Consider the following 15,276-nt stretch of genomic DNA (forward strand, 5'->3'; position numbering starts at 1 on the left):
ATTGGGAAAATCCACATGTCCTCACTAGCTGGGCGATTGTCCTCTCTGAGCATCCATGCCCTCATCAGTGGACGGGAGATAAGATCCTAGTAACCAGTGACACCCCTTTACAGGGTCAATGTGAGGATTAAAGGAGCCCAGCAGTAGATTCCTGACGCTTCAAGGGCACCCAGCAGATGCTTCAAATGCATTCGTGGATGAAGGAGTGACGGAGCGACAGCAACAAGTGCCCGACACTTGTAGGAGACACTTGCCTAGGACGCCCCCTTCATCCCTGTGACACAGGAGGCGGTGTTAGTGGTCCCATTTTACAGAAGAGAAGACCAAGACTGAGAAAAGTAAGGAATGCGCCCAAGTTTCCACGTGGCAGACCAGGACACAAACCCCAGCACATCAGTGTCCCGGGCAGAGCTGCTTCAGCTTCAGCAGGCCAGTGCCACCTCCAGTCTCACCACCAGCGCCACCCCTGGTCCCAACTCCGGTCCTACCCCTGCTGCCACCTCCAGTGCCACCTCCAAGACCACCTCCAGTCTCACACCTCCAGTGACACCTCTGGTCCCAACTCTGGTCCTACCCCTGGTACCACCTCCAAGACCACCTCCAGTCTCATACTTCCAGTGACACCTCTGGTGCCACCTCTGGTCCTACCCCTGGTGCCACCTCAAGTGCCACCTCCAGTCTCACCTCCAGTCGGCAGTCCAGGCAGCGCTCACCGAGGCTTCGCTGTGGACAGCCGTTTGCTCCGCACATCACCCACCAGATGGGGACTTGGGCTCCTTCTTACTCCAGGGCACACTAAGGGGAAAGCAGAAGGCCAACCAACCCCTGGATAGTGCATCCTTTGTGACGCTGCCACCTCAAATGGACAACTGTTCAGTGTTTCCTTTAGCAGTGAAGCGTTGCCGCCACCCTCCATTTCTCCTTGTGGCTCTGACACTGACTTCGACATTTCACATCAGAGTGATCCAGGCTCAGCCCCCTTATGAAGGAGGTCCGGAGAGTCCCTGCTCCCTCTGCCTGGCACCACATCATTCCACAGGGTTTCAAAGGGGCGACCATGACCCATCCACCTGCAGCCCTTCTCTGAAAGAGCCACAACAAAAAAAAGAAAAAGAAAAAAGAAAAGCTGAATGGCCGCCTGCTCTGTGCAGCCCCAGGTAGGGTCCATAGGAGGCCAGAACCACTGGCCCATGTGAAGTGGTATCAGTCTTTGCACGCGTGCCTTTCATAATGGCCCCCGGCCATCCCGAGAACCGGTTTCCCAGGCTCCCTGGAGAGGAGTTGGTTCAGAACCTCCAAGGGAGGCACCTGGAGCGCTGTCATGAGTGGGACCCAGAGTTAGTGAGAGGCCGATCGCCTCAAGGAGTTGCTAGTCTGAGGGCCACGACTGCTGTGAGGCCCCAGGGGCTCACAGGGTACAGGGGTGACAGGTGCAGCTGGGCAGCCTGTGTCTGCGGATTAAGACGCCCGGTGGGGGGAAACCCGGTACTGCCTGGGACAGGCACAACCCTGCACGCTCAGAGCGAGCCGGCCCCCAGGAGCGAGCAGCCCTCCAGTTGCTGCACTTGGAGCAAAAACCGAGAAAGCACCGCCTTCAGCCCAAGTCCCTGAGTCCCCCCGGTGGACCCGAGGGGCCCTGGGAGAGCACGTGAGAGTCGGGCTTTTATGTTGGGTGGAATCCGCTGCAGGAAATGACAGAAAATTTGGCAGGAATGACCGCCAATGGACGCAAGGGTGTTACATCCTGGCTGTTTGAACCGCCATTGACCCCTTTGCGCAGACACAGTGGCCTCTGTTACCTCCCTCCATTAATCAGCTTAACATTCGCCCATAAATGTAAGGGGAAAACGGGTCATCATGCAGAAGAGACCATCCGGTCCCCATCCATGTGTTCCACCATCCACTCAAGTGCCTTTCGATGGAGCCGCTCTGGGGAGCCCTGGGGGTTTGCCAGGGCAGGATGTCACTGTGGAAGCAAGCCCTGTGGCTCCTGAGGCACAGGGAGTGAGGGTCTGTGCAGTGCTGTGCCCAGATCCTGGCCCCAGAGTCCCTCTCGTCAGGCCCCACCATTCCGGGGCCCACACAACCCCCTCTGCCTTGGCTTTGGCTTTCTGTGCATGGCCTATCACCATCCTGCAAATGGCTCACGGTGCTTCTTTAGGGCAAGAGTGCAGTTCCTGTGCGAGCGCACGCCCCATGAGGGCAGGGCGGGGGTCTGCTGGCCTCCCGGGAGTTGGGAAGGATCACTGGTGTGTGCTGGGTGCTTAGTGAAGATTGCTGAATGCAAACAGGAGAGGGAGGGAAGAGCGGGGGAGGGAGGAAGGAGGAAGAAGAGAAAGCAGGCTAGGAGAGAGGGCAGGCTCACCTCGCAGAGGTGGGTGGCGGGAGCAGCTGTTGATCAGCAGTCTGTCTGTCAATCCGCCTCGAGATTTACGTTCATCGACTATATCGTGGGGCTCCAGTGTGCAATTAGAGTCATAAGTGCCTCCTCACTAAGGTACATAATGATTCATGCTGAGAACGTAATTAAAATATTGTGCTAGTTTAAAAATAATACTCTATTAGGGTAATACACCAAAACGGCTAATTCAGAATGAGTGCTTCCTGCTTTGATTGCGTTGCGGCTCCTATGGTATATCGGATGCTTTCATCTGGAAGGCGACGGCCTCTGTCAATACATCCCTGCGCGGTGCGTTGGATTCCGGGCAGATGACATTTGAAAATCCCTGTGTGCTCCAGGGGTGTCTGCGAGCGACGTCTCGAGCTGACTCTGGGTTTTGAAGTTCTGGCATCGGGACTCGGCAAGGCTCCTCTAAATATCATCTGTGGTCCGTCCATGTGAGGACGGGCTGGACACCTGCTTAGTGACCTTTGCTTCTGTCCTTTTGCAAATTACACAGGTTGGAATTCGGAGACCTGAGCAAAGCACAGAGCCCGCGCTGCTGGCTGGGGAGGGGCCTCTGGGACCCTGGAGTGCCACGCAGGCCCCTCACTGCCAGGGAAAGGGGCCCAGAGCAGGTGGGGTGTTGGCACCCAGGCGCCACCCTCCCTGGTCCCCAGCAGGGCAGACGTGGGTCTCCGAGGGATCAAGGCTCTGGCTTTGCTTCTCTTCCTCCTGAAGGGTCTTGGGACAATGAGGGACCAGCAGCACTGATTGGAGGCCCCTGACACTTATGGAGAACATACCAGAATCACAGACTTTAGCTGCCTCAAAATTGTCCAGAGGCCACCCAGAAACCCAGGGTTTCTGACTCAGAGGGTCTGCAGCCCTCATGGGCTCCCCGGTGACACACAGGCTGCTGACTGGACCACCATGGAGGCCCCGTGCTTCTGGAGTGCCCGGGACAAGCACCTCATGCTGACGAAGGCATCCGGGCCTCAGGCAGCCCTGTCTTGAAGCTGTCAATGTTATCCCTGTGTGCTAATAAAATATAAAGCAAAATTAAAAAGCAGAAATGACACAAAGTGCAGGTTCAGAATCTGCCCAGGTTGACACACAGTGTGGCTCAGGGGCCTGTGCTCTTCTGAGGATGCTGAGTGTGGGCAGAGGAATCAACATGGACCACACTGCTTCCTGGACAAGAACCGCTCCTGTGGCAGTGTCCTGGGGCCACCGAACCAAGTGGCTTTGTTCCCAGATCAGGCGCCTTAAACAACAGAATCATCTTCTCTCACTGTCTGGAGGCGGGAAGTCCTGATCGAGGGGCGGGCAGGTGGGTCCATCCTGAGACCCCGAGGGAGGCTCTGTCCAGGTCCCGCCCCCCACTTCTGGTGGTTGGGGCAATCTTGGTGTTCCTTGGCCCGTAGAAGCGTCACCCCCATCTCTGCCCCCATTGTCACATGGCATCTTCCCTCTGTGTCTGTCTCTGTATCTCTTCTCTTCTCATCAGGACACCGGTTGTCGGATTGGGGCCCACCCTAACGACCTCATCTTAACTAGCTACATCTACACTACCAACCGTATCTCCAAATAAGGCCACATTCTCAGGGACGGAGTAGGGGGTTAGGGGACATCAACAGGTCTGTTTGGGAGACACAGCTCAACCCACAATAGAGGCCGTGTTGTTCTACCACAGCCGGGAAGCGGGATTCTGAACAGGAGCAGAATCCCTGATCCCGGGGCACAGCCCCTGCTGATGTACCCCCGAGGCGGGAGTGCAATGGGCGGGGGGCATGCAGGAAGAAACCTCACTGCCCGTCCCCTCGTCCCCCCCCGGCCCATCCCCAGTACTTCCCACTGGCTGAGCCATCCCAAAGCCAGAGCACCAGGGAGCCTGAGAAATGCAGTTCTCTGAGACCCAGAGCAGAGCTGTGAAGGGGAGCGGGCCTGCGGGCAGAGGCACAGGGAGGCCCACCCGACCTAAATTCTGGTCCTTTCCCCCTTCCGTGCTCATGCTGACCAACACTGCTTGCCGAGTCTAATAGGGTTGGTGAAGTCCTGAGTCCCACACAATCCCTGCCAGCAAGCAGGCTGGGAGAAGAAACTGGAAGGCCCCATCCACGAAGGAATCCAACCTTAAAATGACTCGAACTGCCCTCCTCAGTGGCCTGGCATCCGGCCGTCTTACTGTGAGAGGCTCCATCTTGCCCGGCCTCTCTTCTGGGAGAGGGAAGGAAGCCTGACCCAGCTCAGTCTGCACCCACCTGTGGGATGCTCACGAGGTTCTGTTCAGAGAAAAGATTGGCCTGACTTTTCTTAAGTCGTTCATTCTCATACCAGAGTGGGTGGAGAGTATTTATAGTCCTGGCAGTCGTTAACAAAATCACCTCCCTCTCACAGAGGCGGAGCTCATTTGATTTGTCTCTCTTCTCCAGAGTCTGGATGGTCACAGTATCGCAGGCATGATGTGGGGGTGGAATTAACGTCTGTGTACAGAGAATATGCTTGGCACGTCTATCCCAAGAGACAGGGAATTATACAGTGTCATAGCACAGGTGCTGGGTGGACAGACAAAACATCCTGTGGGTTGAAGGGCCTGGACCCCATCCACAAGCTTGGAGGGGTGATTGCCGAAATAGAGAGGAACTGGGCTCCGGTTTGCTGACAATTAGGGGGAAGGGAGGCGGATTCTCGGTGAAAAGTGAATTTATAATGGTTTCATGACCCAGACACATCATGTCCAAAGGATGGCAAACAGATTGCAAAGAATAGCCTTGAGGCCCAGTGGTGACTTGGGGCTGTCAGCATCACTCGGTCCCCCTCATCCCCAGCTCCCACGCCTGCTGGCGGTGCCTCCCCAGACAGGCCAGCAGGCACCTTTCTCTGTTTCTTCTCCCCGTGTGTCCATCTTTTCCCCACAGACTCCCTCGCAAATGCTACCAGTCCAGCCAGCAGCTCAGACCTCTCCTGGTGCTTGGCGGAGTTGACTCCTGAATTGTGGCCAAGCTGGTTATTTCTGGAAAGATCCTCCATTTTTAGGACCACCAGGCTGTCATGCACAGCTGCTGATTAGCACTGTGATCTCCCACATTACATCACACGGTTAAGCAAACCAGAACAGAGGCTAGGGCATGTTGGCATCTTTTCTCTATGGGTGAAAGTTTCACTTTTTATTTTATTTTTGTTTGTTTCGTTTTGGGAGGAAGATTTCTGGTCTTGACTTTGTTTTGAAGATGAATGTAGAAAGAAGGAGAAAACAGAGGTCAGGAAAGATGGAGCCGTCCCACCAGGCAGACTGCTGTGAGACTAATAAATATTGCACCTCGTTCCCTGTGAAGCGTGGTCTTGTGGGAGTGTGCAGTGGGACACCGGTTGGTGCCTCCAGAGAAATCAGTTTTAAAAAGGGGCTCTCAGGGAGGCCAGCCCCGTGGCCAAGTTGTTAAGTTTGCGTGCTCTGCTTTGGCGACCCAGGGTTTTGCCAGTTCAGATCCTGGGCGTGGACATGGCACCGCTTGTCAGGCCAATGCTGAAGCGGCGTCCCACATGGCACAGCCAGAGACACTCACAACTAGAATACACAACTATGTACTGGGGGGCTTTGGGGAGAAGAAGAAGAAAAAAAAAAGAAGGTTGGCAACAGTTCTTAGCTCAGAGCCAATCTTAAAAAAAAGGGGGAGTGCTCTCAGGAACTGTGCAGAGGGCAGCTTTTTACACTCTTTTATACCCATGTAGCATTAAGAGCGTTTTCAGTACAATGGGAGAGCTTTGGTCCGCCGTTGCTTACCTTGAAAGAAAGAGGCATTTTTGCATGGAAGCTGAATTTTCCTGACAGGCACGCTGGCTCTATCTTCCATGGAGGAAAACATCCTTTGACCCTGGGACCAGGATGCAGCCCCGGGCACCAGTGTGCATTTCATGAGTGGAGGGAGAGGCAGGGGTCTTCCAGGCCCAAGGTCCTCTGCAGAGACGGTGTCCAGGAATGGCACCTCGTGAGGGTAGGATGGGGCAGTGGCTGCCCTGGGAGCAGGTGGCCAGGGTCTGAGTCCCCCGCGCCCTGGCAGGAGTAACCTGTGACTTCTCTTCCCCTTCAAAGCCTTTCTCATTGTCTCTATCCCACTCGCTCAAGAAGAAAGACCTTGCTCAGTGCAAAGAGCAGTGGACTGGGGTCCATCCACCTGCTGTTTATCAATAATGGTCATGACTGTCACCAGGTCACCAATGTTGTCACCATCACCATCTTGTCTTGAGTAATCCCTGGCTAAGTACCTTATCTCAGTGCAGTGACTTCACCCAAACCTGAGAAGCAGTGGCAGTGCTGTCACTCTCCTTTTACCGGAGGAAACAGAAGCTCAGAACCTTTGAATAATGTGCCAGGATCACGCAGACGTCTGGCACCAATAGCCAAGGTGGTCAGCCTGGCCGCAGCACCCCTCCTGCCCTCAGGCAGAGTGTGCATCTCAGCTGCCTCCCTGGGGAGATGACCCACAGCCCTTCTGAAGTGGGCCGGCCCTGAGGTTCAGCAGGGCCCCACTCTCCGTGTCTCCTTGCTCTCCCGCCACTTCCAGTCACCCGGTTCTCATCTCTCCTCATAGACCTTCCTTGGCCCTTGGAGGAGGAATACACGTTTTAATATTTACTTTGTTTCTTGCATAAGACTTGATGCTGCCTGTTCTTGATTCCAAAAGCAGGTGGATTAAAATACCTATATTTCTGTTAGAAAAAGCCATCTTTAAAAACAACTCTTTGTTATTTTTCTGTGGACCACGGGGCCACCTGGAACGAAGATGGGCTGAGCTTCCATAGACAGACTGGCCATTCTGACCTGAGGGCTTGAGTCAACAAGATAATCCCACTTGCTGGTGGTTCCTCTCTGAAGGCTGAGCCACAGCTGGGACAGCACTGGCACGCACGGGCCCACGCAGCCCGCCCTCGTCGCCGCCCACCTGCAGCGTGCCACCTGTAACAGTCAGCACTTACGGTTACCTGCGTGTGCCGGGAACTGGCCAGCCCTCCAGTGACGCCTTCAGTCATCCTCCCCTCCACCTTGTGAAGTAGAGCCACTTCTCTGCCCATTTCACAGATTGGGAAGTGGAGTCACTTGCCCAGTTCCCACAGCTGGTGGGCATTGAGTCCCGGGCCCCCAGTGTCCAGGCCCCCTGGCTCAGCCCCTGTAGCCCCTGTGACGTGCTGCCAGGAAGAGGGTGACAGGGCAGTGGACAAGGAGTCAGACCCAGCTGCTCCAGCCACGTCTCAGCTGAAAACATTGGTGAAACGGAATCAACCAACCCATGGTCAACTATGCCACACACCAAAGAAACCCCTGGACTGAGCAGCTTTTCCGCTGGCTTCAGCAGTGACCATCTCTACCCATTTAGCTAATGTTTTTCCAGGAGGAGATGGGTATTTTCTATAAGAAATAATTACTGTGTTCGACTTGACTCTGACCGCTGTTCCCTTAGGGGTCCTTTCCGAGTTCCCCGCCTGCCGCTCAGCAGTGTTATTTTCTTTGCTGCTCAGCGGGGCACGGGTCAAGCCGTGGATGACCTGCGTGGGATAGCCTGGACATTGCCTCTGGCCTTGGGAAGGCTCTGCCCAGACCCAGGAGAGTCCATCTGCCCGCTCTCGTCACACTCTCCCCAGAGCGGAGAGAATTTCTCCTCAGCTCCTCGGCCAAGGGGACCCCATCACCGGCCAGGCTCTGTGGGCCTTTGCTCAAGGATCTCTCTCCACACCCTCAAGGCTCTGATTGTTGCCGGAGTCCTGGTTGCCCATCCCAGGCTCCTGTGCAGCCCAGACTGGCTGGTGAGAAAGTGCCACATCTGTTCCCAGACTCCAACAAGGCCAGGGCCCACAGGACAGCTGGACTCGGCAATGCAGCCAGCTGGAGTTGGGAAAGATCCTCGCCCGTCTTCCAGAATCCCGCCACATGGCTTCTCCACCAAGGCGTCTGTCCCCCGTGCTGGTGTCAATGAGCGCGGCGACGTTAGGATGCTCACAGGAGTCCTCACGGGAGCAGTCAGTTACACCTCGGAATTTTCATTTAGCTTCGTAATCCCTTTTTAAATTGGGAGGCGCAGAGCCGGCAGCTACACAGCCGATTATTGATGATAGCTCTTAGTAATTACATCCGCACCGTTTTTGAGTGCTTGCTGTGTCTCAGCTCTGTGTGACCGTGTGTTTTAACTATGTTCTCTCATTTAATTCTCATTGACACTCGGTGAACTTGGTGCTCTTGTTTTCTCTTTTCAGATGAGAAGATGCAAGAGGCAAGGAGTTAACTGACCTGGAGACGCTGAGGAGGTAGGTGGCAGAGCAGCCTGTGAGCCCAGTCTGTGCAGCTCACAGCCCAATACTTTCCATCACGCTGTGGCACCTGGCAGTGCCTCTTCGTCTGCAGGTTTATTTGCCTGGTCTCTGTCTTTCCCCTGGACTGTGAGTCCGCAAGGGGAGGCCTCGAGTCTTTTCTTCTCCATCGTGGACCTGACACCTGCCATGGAGACGGGTGCACAGGGGGCTCTCTGCAGATACCAACGAGAGAGCAAGGAGCCGCTCCTCACTCCATCACTGGCAAGGAGCGTTCCTTTTACTGGTGTCCACTCAATTACTGGCTCTTCCCCCGATCACGGGACAAGCTGAAAGGAGGCGTGGAGATGTGGGGAGAATTAGCCCAGCCTCCTGATAACTCTGGGTTGGGCAGAGGAACGGGGAGGGAGATGAGTCCAGAGAGGTCAGGAGCTTGCTAGCTGGCCCCGCGGCCAAGGCTGGTCTTCAAATGAGCATCTTTACAGGAGCTAGAGCATCACCCTAAGACGCCGGAAGGTGGGATCCCGGGGGACCCCTGAGGACAGAAAAGGGTCACTGTGCTGAGAGAAGGGGCAGCAGTGGGTTCAAGAGGTCAAAGGAACCAGCAGGAGGTCAGGACCTGGGAAGCGTGAGTCCCAGGGGAGCAGGCACGCACGGAGGGAGCAAGCTCCTGGGGAAGCCTTTGTGACGAGAGGGATTGGCTAAGCGAGAGTCAACCTAAGAGGAGACCATCCTCCCGGCCTGCCACACTCTGCCCCTCACTCTCAGCCCTGCGCTGATGTCCCCCGCTCAGGGGACATCATCAGGGCACACTGTGGCTTTCTGAAGGCCCAACTTGAACTAGAGGTCCCTCAATGGGCGGCCCAAGTGTCCCCATCTCTCATCTCCCCCACCCTGGGCACACGGCTGCTTGTGAAACCAATTAATCCATGAGTGAATGCATGAGTGTTGAAAGGCCAGGATGAAGAACTCCTATTTTTTTCAGTTCTGCTTTTCCTCTCTGAGAGAAAAAATTTAGAAAGATTAATGGTTGTGATGACAAATATATTTTAAAATTAGGGGTGGCATGTCTTTCCTCATCAATTTCTATTCTCTGGGTCATTAAATCTTGAAGTTTTAAATGGAAAGATGCTCATGCAATTAAAGCAGGGCTTCTGAGATGGGTGGCATGTCAAGGCAGCGGCCCCAAGTTCTTTCGCCATTTGTGACAGTGACAACTTTGTCTTGTCAAATCTTGGCACATCGGCTTAGATTTTTTTAAAGCGTCGTGCTGCTTTGATGGGACCACCTGTCAATTCACATTCCGTCCTGGTCTCCAGCGCGGCTTGTTTTCCGTGTCTCCTGTGCTATGGCCCCAGCACGCTCTGCACATCCCAGACACTCTGCTCCCACATCTGCCAGCGTGGAGCACAGAGGAGCAGGAAGTCAACACCATCAGAGGTGAGGTTGTTAACGTGCCTGAATCACAGGGAAATCCGAAGGCCACACAGCTTGGTCCACTTTTCCCAGTGAAACCCCAGTCCCACACCCTAACTAGCACCTGGCCATCAGCAGGCCGCCCCCTTGGGGGGACCAGAGAGAAGCCACAGCTACATGATGAGCCTTCTTGTCCTTCACGTTTCACTGGCCTGTAGGGCGCCCAGCTTCACCCTGCAGGGCAGGGGCAGGCACTCCTGGACATGCCCGGACTGATCGATACCCACTGCCCACCTGCGCCTGGTGTTCAGTGTCTGTAGCAGTCCCTGGGGCCACGGTTCTGCCTTCTCCTGGCTTGTCCTGTGTGGCTCTGAGCTCAGCGTCCCTCCTCGCAACCCTCCACGTGGTTGGGAGGGGTTGGCAGAGCCAGGAGCTGTCACCAGGGCCCGAGGCTGGTGTGTTCTCACTCCGCAGGACTCTGGTTGGGAAAGGAGTCAAGACTGAAGGCCTTCGGAAGCCACTCCCAGACTGCAACACTCCTCCCTCACCACCCTGCACCCCCATCAGGGTCCTGCTAGACAGTGAGCTCCGGGGACGGGGCCTCGTCCATCACCTTCAGATCCCCACAGCCTGACCCAGGACCTGCCATGTGGCAGGTGCTAACCAATCCTTGTTGAATGAAGGAATTAGAAAGAAGCCAACAGAAGCAATGGCTGAGGTGGCTTATGGGTGCCCTTTGCCGGGTTCTTCAAGACTCAGTGCAAACTCAGGCAACACTTGGCAGGGAAACACCTCCTGACAAGTGCTCACAGGCGCATCTAGAAAGGTGTCTCCAGTCACTGGGGCTGGGAGAGTGTGTGGTTCCTTCTGCGACCCTCAGAGGCCCCAGGACCCTCAGTCTCCCATAGTGGAGGGCGCTACGCCAGTGTTCTCTTCCAGCAGTCTCGGGTACCTGCATCAGGGCTGCCCGGGCACGCTGGTCTGAGCACATCCCCATCCTGCACAGGAGGATGTCGCTTCCTTTCCTTCCTTTTTGATGTCAGGGATGGGGGCAGACTAGCTCCTCCAGTTTATCAAAGTCATGCACACACCTGAGGAGTCCTCACCCCAACAGCGGATGGAACTCACATGTGTACCCAAAGCCCTCTCCTCAAGACTCTGTAAAATGACAATAAAAGGACTTTTTTTTTTTTAAGGGACACAAACCCACAAATGCAGAAAAAAATGGGACAAAGACAATAGGGACATCATTTTAGCTGGAAAACAGATGTATGAGGAGTGACTGACTCAGCAAAAAGTGAGACAGGTGGAAGCTGGGCTGGTGAGAGGGGAATCCAGAAGCTGGTTCATCCTGCAGATCTCACAGGGTCTGGGGCTGGAGGGGCAGTGTGCACGTGGCTGAAAGTCAGTTTAGGAAGCAGGTAGACCCCCGCGTGTTCCCCCAGCCCCCAGGTAGATGGCCACCCTCCCTCCGGGACAGGCAGGAGGCTGGAGAAGAGAATCGCTGGACCCAGGCTCACTGGGCAGAGCTGAGGGCAGAGGAGTCAGGGCAGGTATGTGTGGTTGTGGAGGCCCCAGGCCCTTTTCCAGTGGGCCCCAGATGGGACTGGCAGTGAGCGCTTTAGACCTCAGGCGGGGGAGGTTGGAGGGGTCCTCTCCCGGAAACTGGTGGACCCAAGAGAAAGACCTTTAAACACTTTCAGAGATTTAAGAACAAATAAATAAAAGGATTAGAACCAGGGTCCTTCAGACTTCTCAGCAGCAACGTTTGAAAGTAAGAGACAATGGAAAATTGCCTTTAAAATTTTATGGGAAAGATGATTTCCTCCCTAGAATTTTAACTCAAGCAAACTATTAAGGCTGATCACCTTTTCAGACACATACTTGCTCAATAAACATATCTCCTAGCCACCGTATCAGTGGGCTCCTGGGAGATGCAACACCCCCCCCCCCCCCCGCACCAAAATAAGAGAAAAAGCCAGAGAGACAAAGATATGGCGTTCAGGAAACTGGGACCCCAAAAGGAGACAGGCAAAAGGGATTCCCAGAGAGAGAATGAGAGGAAGTCAGAGCACCCTGGGCGGAGGAGGGGGCAGGAGGCACAGGACAGGTGGCTCCCAGCAGGGGGAAAACGGCAGGTCAGGTCACCTAGCGCCATTTGCAGTTTGAGAGGAGATTGACAGTTCCCACAGAGAGTCGAGATTTAGTGATAGGCACATGAAAAACTTATGCAATGGAAAAGCAAATCAATTAAGTCCAGGGAAAATAAGAGTTGTACAAGGAAGGAAATGGAACCGTAGTACGCGATGCTGGCTTGGCTGTGAAGGATAGCTGCATTGCCATTAAATGGAATCCCATCTACTCAAAAATCGACTACTCGAGTGACTCACGCATTGGGTGCATGGGGGCGGGAAGGCCTAAATAACGGGGAGAGAGAATAGGAGAGCGACACGCCCATTCTCCCTAGAGGAAGTCAGTAGATAAAACTGAAGTTAAAAACTCAAGGGATGGGAGCAGAAGCATGTTGTTTAGAAACGTGGAGATGAATACAAGAAGGAGCAATGGGAAGATGTCTCCCGACTGCCTCTGGAGACCGGAACAGACGATGGGAGTCGGCGGGCAGGACGCAGCTGTTTTGTCATCAGCCAATTTGAGTTTTTAGACTATGTACACGTGCCACTGACAATAGTATTTTTTTGAAGTTTGAAGAAAGAAAAAAGGACCCTGGGGTTCTAACAGCTGGTTTGATGAACTCAATGTGGGAGAGTGATGACTCCGCTGAGCTTCTAGCACTTTCTGGCATTTTCTGGCATTCATACCGTTGACTAGTGTGAATAATTCAGGACCAGAATAATGATTATGTTTTTGCAATTAGCTAAAAAAAAAAAATTAACTGCTTTCTCACCTCATTATCTAATTTTTCCCTATCCCCTAATTATCTGTGTGGACTTTGCAATAATTGTGGGAAATGGTAAAAGATGAGATAGGAAAAAAAGTCAAGATTTGCTTGCAGTGGTTGGTAGTGCTATTTCTGGTTTTAATTGGGCAGCAAGGAGAGCGGTGTCTTTCCTGAGCAAGCACTTCATTCGTCTGAGCCGTATTTTGTACCTACGTAGCTGAGGAAAGTTCTGCGTGAATGGTTTTAATGCGTTCATGCTCAACTTGCAGCTGCGTGGAATGCACATTTAACCAGAAAGGAGGCTGATCTTGCCTTCCTTTGTCTCTTCTTCCTACCTGAAAAGATGATTATGGTGTTTGAGTCCCACATCCTAGAATTTCCCCTCAGAAGAACGGAGGGAAATGCGGGTGCGCCACAGAAGTCCTCTTGATTTCAGTCTCCAGATTCTGCTGGAGCTTCACCCTTTCTGTTTTGCCCAGTGGCCATTGAGCTCGTACAGTGAGTTGGGGGAAAGGGGTGGGAGGCCATCCCTGGATCAGCCCCTGCTGGGATTCAGAGCCGGTCCTCATACAACCCTGTCACTTTAGAGATGAGAACCCAAAGCTCAGAGAGGTTTAGTAACTTGCTCAAGGCTACACAGCGAATGCACGGGCCAGTGGGGATTGGCACCCACATCCGAGTGGCTGTGAGGTCGACTCCTTTGTCCATCCTGGCCATGCCGATTGCATGTGACCTTTGGTGGTGCCTCCGCCCGCCCCATCGAGGGTTCAAGGGGCACGGATGCGAGTTTGCCGCGAGGATTCAGTGGAACAGCCCTGAGGAGCCAGGCACAGAACGATGCAGTGCGTCCCTCCTCCTCCCGTTTCTGTCGTTGCTGGGGTTATTGTTCAGCGACCTGCTTCTCCTCAGGGTTTGTTTTTAATCTAGAGACGCATTGGGACTGAGTGACTGGGTTTTGCACCATCTGCAGGACAGGATCCCACAGGAAGTCACAGATGAGAACTTCTTAGGAACAAGGGAAGGTGGGGATGTGGAGCAGGTGCTGGGAGCAGGCAGAGGCAGGGACACGGGGCGTTTCATTGTCCAAGGTCGTTTACACTGAAAGGGCGCTGTCTCCTGTGACAGAGTAACTCAGAGCTGGGTCTGAAAAGGCAAAGTCAAACGGAGACCCCGGGAAGCCCTCAGCGCCTCCTACGGAGGGACAACAGTCCGGGGCTGCATCCCTGAGCCCAACTGGGACTTGAATGGGTCTCGTTTGTCTGATAAAGGCTCACCTTCTCTTTTCCTGGTGGCTACAGGGGCCCACCTTGGGCGAATATAGACAGGCATCGAGACCAGAGCAGGCAGGCAGCGGATCCCATTGACCCCACACCCACCGCGAGGTCTGGCTCTCCAGGGGGCCAGCTGGGTATCCAGGACCCCAGGACAGAAGGGCCTTCTTCTCGGTCGGCCCCGATAAGCCTTGTCCTGGGCCTTCCCTGCCGGCTCGGAGGGGGCTCACTGGTAATGTGTGGCCCGGGACATTTCTGGGGGTGACGAGGGAGACAGCCCTGCCGGGGGTCGTGGTGGTCACCAGTGGAAGGAACCCTGGAAGTCTTGCGACCTTTTCATGGGGTGGCATCTCTGTTCAAACCGAGTCTTTAGACGCCTGATGTGTAAACTGATAAAACCGCCGCTTCGCTCAACACACTAGTAGGGGCTGGAAGCCCCTGCTTCACCTCCCGCTCGAGCTCACGGCCCCCAGGATCCTGGAGCACTGTTAGAAAGCCAGAGTCTGGGCCGTCCCGAGTCTACCCATGAGGAGACAAGCCCCAGGAGGCAGGGCCTGTTCCGGGCGTGTCCCAGCCGCTGGGACATTCTCTGGCGAGGATCGTGGGCTCCCAGAGCAGAGCCCCGGCTGGGCAGAGCTGCCATCCCCGTCCCCATCTTCAGTGGGATTCGAGTGTTTGGCTCCTTGAGCAGCCTGTGGTGGTTTAGTTCTCAGAAGCTAAGGGGAAGCCACAGCCCTGGCCAAAACCCGCACGACAGGACACACACCCTGGAAACAGGGCTGCGGCTCCCCTGGTCTTCAAGCGCTCGCTTTCAGCCCTGACGCCTCTCTTGATAAACGGGGAACCTGGGCCCTGCCCTCCCCACCCCCCTCGGTCAGAAAGCCGAATGCCTGTCCCGGCTCCACCTCCCAGCCGCTGTCCTCTCTGAGTGTGCAGCCTCAGTGCCGTGGCGTCTGGGGTCATCCAGACCTTTGTAAAGAATGTGGTTTTCCATTAGAGCCTGGCTG

The 15,276-nt window shown here is 54.7% G+C and overlaps 1 long non-coding RNA gene across 2 annotated transcripts in view; it reads left to right on the forward strand.

Moving 5' to 3' along the window:
* The window catches only part of LOC123289681 (uncharacterized), a 345,699-nt gene that overhangs the window by 97,897 nt on the left and 232,526 nt on the right, over positions 1-15,276 (forward strand). For both annotated transcript variants that reach the window (XR_011506667.1, XR_011506666.1), the window contains exon 2: positions 8,630-8,680. This is a non-coding gene — a long non-coding RNA (uncharacterized lncRNA). The remainder of the gene's footprint in view (positions 1-8,629; positions 8,681-15,276) is intronic.

This window comes from Equus asinus, chromosome 11 (assembly GCF_041296235.1).
Source record: "Equus asinus isolate D_3611 breed Donkey chromosome 11, EquAss-T2T_v2, whole genome shotgun sequence".
Classification (NCBI taxonomy): Eukaryota; Metazoa; Chordata; class Mammalia; order Perissodactyla; family Equidae; genus Equus; species Equus asinus.